Genomic DNA, 5,873 nt, shown 5'->3' on the forward strand with positions numbered 1-5,873 from the left:
GTAAGGTGAAAGGTCGACGAAAGAGGGGAAGGCCTTCAACATGATGGATTGACACAGTGGCTTCGACAATGGGCTCAAGTATAGCAAGGATCATGGAGCTGCCGTGGGATCGGGCGGCATTTCATTCTGCTGTGCATAGGGTCGCTATGAGTTGGAAAAAACTTTACAGAACCTAACAAAAACAACTACTCCAGAAACCCAAGAAGGGGTCACTATGAGTTGGCTCTGACTCCACGGCCCATAACAACAACAGTTCAAACCTCATTCTTTGTCATAGCCTCCAGGTGTTCCATTTGAGAACCTGTGGGGGAATGAACTCTAATATTTCTCAGCACTGAAAGACTACCACAACCTTTGCTCTAAGGTTCAGAGGTTTCTGTTTGGTCTTTCATCTCCCCTACCCCAACACAATCTCAGAATTCAGCAAGGTCTTGAAGGGAAAATCCAATAAAATATTAGGCTTATTTTTCTGCTTCTCTGTTCTCATAAAAATTTAGATTCTGTCTCTGATTTTGTGAGATTGTCAAAAGCTTCACTGGTTTCTCTGCCTCTTAGTAGAAGTTCTCTCCCCAGTCCCTTTGGCTGGATTCTTAGTCTCTTGCTCTACAACCAGAATTGGCAAATGTCCCGAGGAAAAAAATGTCTGCATAATGTCAGATCAATTCTTTGTATGGCTCATTCTTCTGAATACCTAAATAGACTGCTTCTACAGTCCTTTAATGCCTTCAATCATATTTTAAAATATGTATATATATTGACTTTTTGAACTAGTCTTGGAGTATTGCTCTGCCCAAACTATTCTGCCACACCTGTGAGCTGAATTAGTCTTTTTTTTTTAAGAAAAACATTTTTATTGTGATTTGGGTGAAAGTTTACAGAGCAAATTCATTTTCCATACAGCAGTTCATACACATTGTGTTTCCTGACATTGACTGCAATTCTCCACAATGTAACAGCTCTCTTCTCACTTCCTCCCTATAGTCACCTCATCTTTGTGTCCTTCTTTCTTATGCATTCATGGCCCCCACAGCATTCTTCCTGTGCAAATACTGCCTTTCTTTTCTCCTACAGTTGATTGCTCTAAGGAGTGTACCTACTTGATATAAATGTTCACCCTGTATGCTCTGGTGGCACAGTACCTAAGGCATCTGACTGCTAACGAGCGGTTGGTGGTTCAAACCTACCAGCCACTCTGTGGAAGGAAGACTGAACAATCTACTTCCATAAATACTTACCACCTCAGAAACCCAATGGGTTGTTGCTATGATTCAGAATTAACCCAATGGTAGTAGGTTTGGTTTGGTTTGGTTATATACCTGTCTATTGTTTGGCTAGAGCCACAAGAGTGAGTTCAATTCCAGACCTGAAGGGTAACTAAGGGCCATAGTCTCAGGGGTCTCACCAGGCTCTATTTTCTTTTCTTTTCTTTCTTTCTTTCTTTTTTTTTTTTTTATTTATGATTTTGAGTTTTGTTCCACATTGTTCTCCCACTCTATCCAGTATCTCCTACACTGATCCCTTTCTGAGTGGTTGACAGTGGTAGCCAGGCACCATCTAGTTCTTCTTGTCTTATGGTCATATAGGCTGAGGATTGCATGGTCTACTAGTACCTTGGACTAACTGTTTCCACGTGTCTTTGGTTTTTTCATTCTTCTTTGCTCCAGACAAGGAGAGACCAATTGTTGCATCTAGATGGCTGCTTGCATTTTAACACCTCAGTCATTACTCACTAAAGTAGGATGTAGAACAATGTTTTTGTGTAGTATGTTATGCCAGTTGAGCTTGATGTCTCCTGCAACCAGGTTCCCAAGGCCACAGGTTGAATTATTCTTTAAAAAACAAATTTTATTATATTCTCCTCAGCATGAGTCCCACTGTTCCTTTTCACTTACCCTATAACTTGGTCATACTGAACTATTCATTAATCCTCAAGTATAGCATGCTCTTCTACTTGTTTGAAACTTTGTCCTGTGTACTTATTTTTTCCAATAGACTCTAAGATACTTAAAGGCAAGTGTGTTATGCTATGACTGCTTGTATCCTCAATGCCCAACATAGTACTTAGCATATAATAAGCTCAGATTTATTATATGCTTTTCCACCAAGAGTCCTTGACCTTTTTCCTACCTGTCATTCTAACCCTTCCATTTTCCCTTCTTACTTTCACAGCCAGACCTTTGTCACAAATGGTATACAACTCTACATCAATTACTTCAATCTCTTCACCATCCAGTATTTCCTCTTTTACTGAAAATTGGCAATTGCCCTCACTGCTGTGCAAATACACACACACACACACACACACATGTTGTTATTGTTGCTGTTGTTGTTATGTGCCATCGAGTTGGCTCCGACTCATAGCAACCCCTCCTTGGGTTTCCGAGGCAGAATCACTATGGAAGTAGATTGTCCAACCTTCCTTCCGAGGAGTGGCTGGTGGATTTGAACCGCTAGCAGTCAAATGCTTTAGGCACTATGCCACCAGAGCTCCCAAATATATATATACATACATATATATATATATGTATGTATATATATATATATATATATATAATCATCAATAATTTATCTCCCATTGCATATCTTGTTTAAAAATCATGTAACAATTTATTTCTCTGATGGACCATTAAACACTCATAATAGAAATTATTACATATTTGTGTCACACAGTTTTACACTTAATAAGTCATATAATAAATGAAGTTCACTTTCAAAGGTCTTTCTTAATCCTATCGTTCTTTGTCTCCTCTGTATCAGCTGAGCCTGCCGATCATCTTTTTCAAATATCTTCCCTCAGCCCTTAACAATATGTCAGTCTGGTTTTATTCTACTTCTACTTTTGTATCTTAAAACACATGAGAATGAAAGAGAAATCAAGCAGTAAATTATTAAAAAAAAAAAAAAAAAGATTGGGTGTAGCTAGAAGATAAAAGAGTAATCAGAATAGGACCAATTGAACGATGAGAAATGGCACTGCAATTTTGACCATGAGAAAGCAATAGTGACTACACCATAGCCTAATCACAAAGCTTTGCAACTAGCCTGGTGATAGTTACAGACATTTTTAACTCTCCTATATCAACAGTCATGAGTTAGGGGGCAAAGATATAAGTACCACAGGTTACTGAGTGAAGATTCATAATGAGCATTTGGTTAGGAGTCATAAGTAAAACCCAAGCTATTAGGATATGGGGCTAGAGAGAAAAGAAAACTAACAGAAGAATGAGGGGAAGAAGTACTAGGTGATGAGCTAAAAAGTAAACCAGTTACAGATCTGAATTGTACACTAGTAACAATGATCAACACTAGGTCAGGAGAGAGTAGGAAGAATTACTCAGTCTCATGGGAGCTAGGATGAAATTGCCAGAGTGGAGTTTCTAGTCCTAACCAACCTATTCCCATAGAAGGCTGAGCATGAAGATAGACTCTGAAACCATGTAAAATTCTCCAGCTCCTCTTTTCTCTCCTATTTGCAACTGTGACATTTCTGCGAAGTTCTCTCTTCTTTCCATTTCTTCTCCTCAGAGTCTCATTTCCCAACCTTCTTTTAATTAACATCTCTCTCCAGAGATGTTTTGCCTGTTTCTGGTATTCCTTGAATCTATGAGATCAACAAATCTGTATCTGTAGGCTTATCCTTTGTACTGAGGATAACTTCTTGCTAAACATTACCACCTAAATATCCCTCTTTCATCTCAAATTTAGACTTGTCCTCTTTCTCTTCAAACCTCTCATCTTCCCTACTCCTTTTACTTCTTAAACCAGTCTGGGACCCCCCCCCCCAATATGTAAAATTGATAAAATATTGTTTTCTACCAGGATGAGGAACAAACTATGTAAAGCACTTACCATAATACCTAGCACATAGTTGAGGCTCAATAAATGCTTCCTATTAACAAGAGTTTTGCCATTATCACTTCTAAGGAGAATTCTGGCTAAAATGAGGGTGGTGAGACTTTCTTTCATGTACTTTGGACCTGTTATGAGGAAAGAACACTCCTTGGAGTGTCAATGAAAAAGAAGAATGAGATATATTGATACAGTGTCTGTGGCAATAGTTTCAAACATAGCAATAATTGTGATGATGGTGCAGGACCAGGTAGCCTTTCATTCTATTGCACATATAGGGTCACTATGAGTCAGAACCAACTAGATGGCACTTAGAAACAAATTAATAAGAATAATACATTCATTCTCCTTGTATCCTCATTATTATGTTTATAGTAATTTCCACTCCTCTGTGTCCCTTATTAGTTGCATTCAATTATGCCAGGCTCTATCAATTCAAATTCTAAATTATCACTCTCTTCAAGAGAAACAGAGTGGCAGACTGGATAAGAAAAGAAGACCCTCCAATAAGCTGTCTGAAAGAGACCCACCTTAGACACAATAATAAAAATAAATTAAAAATCAAGGGGTGGAAAAAAATATATCAAACTAAATTGCAACCAAAAGATAGCAGGTGTGGTAATATTAATTTCTGGTAACAGAGGCTTCAAGACGAAAACCAGCATAAGGGACAAAGAAGGACACTATATGATGTTAAAACAGTCAGTTGATCAAGAGGACATTATCATAATAAAAATCTATGCACTCAATGAAAGAGCTCCAACATACATAAAGCAAATATTAACTGAATTGAAAGGAAAAATAGACAACTCTACAATTGTCGTATGAGATTTTAACACATTATTTTCAAGGAAGAACAAACAATTAGGAAAAAACTTAACAGAGAAACAGAAGCACTCAACAACACAATCAACCAACTTGACCTCAAAGACATATGGGGGCACAACTGAACAAAAGCACAAAACACATTCTTTACCAGTGCAAATGGATCATTCTCCAGAATAGACCATATGTTAAGACACAAAACAAGGCTCAATAAATTTAAAAACACTGAAATACTACAAAGCATCTTCTCAGATCATAATGCTATAAAAATAGAAATCAATAATAGGAAGATCAAGGAAAAAAATCAAATATATGGAAACTGAATAATACACTGCTCAAAGACTATTGGGTAACAGAAGAAATAAAGTGTGAAATTAAAAAAAAAAAATCCTAGAAACAAAAGAGAATGAAGATACAATTTACCAAAACCTTTGGGACATAATGAAAGCAGTACTCAGAAGTCAATTTATAGCAATAAATGTATTCATCAAAAAAGAAGAAAGAATCAAAATCAACCCTTTAACTCAACAACTCCAACAAAAAGAGACCAGCAAAGGAAACATACAGTATAGCAAAGAAAAGAAATAGTAAAGATCAGAGCAGAAATAAACCAAGAAGAAAACAAAAAAGCAATAGAGAAGACCAACAACACAAGAAGCTGGTTCTTTGAATAGATTAACAAAAGCAACAAACCACTGGTAAATTTAACAAAGGAAAAGGAAGAGAAAATGCAAGTAACATGAATAATAAATGAAAACAGCAACATCACAACAGAATGAACTGAAATAAAAAAGATAATTCCAGAATATTATAAAGAACCATACTCCAATAGATTAGAGAACCTAGAAGAGATGGACAAAATTCTACAAATACAGACCTACCTAAATTAACCCAGTATGAGATAGAATACTTGAGGAGACCCATAACAAAAGAAGAAATTAAGAGACTTCTGGTGGAATGGTGGAATAGGCAGACAACCAACACAGACCCTCTTCCACAAAGGAAAAAAGAAACCAATTGAAAGAGATACGGAAGGGAATCTGGGGGCTTTGAGCTTTGAAAGGAAGTATACAGAAGTGGATTAGGCAACAGCTAGTGGAAAAACTCTGGTAGCATAGTGGCTAAGACACTTGACTGCTAACCAGAAGGCTGGCGGTTCAAACCCACCAGCCACTCCTTGGAAGGAAGATGGGGCAATC

This window comes from Orycteropus afer, unplaced genomic scaffold (assembly GCF_000298275.1).
Source record: "Orycteropus afer afer isolate SDZICR_OR568_19922 unplaced genomic scaffold, OryAfe1.0 scaffold00027, whole genome shotgun sequence".
In the NCBI taxonomy this organism is placed as follows: domain Eukaryota; kingdom Metazoa; phylum Chordata; class Mammalia; order Tubulidentata; family Orycteropodidae; genus Orycteropus; species Orycteropus afer.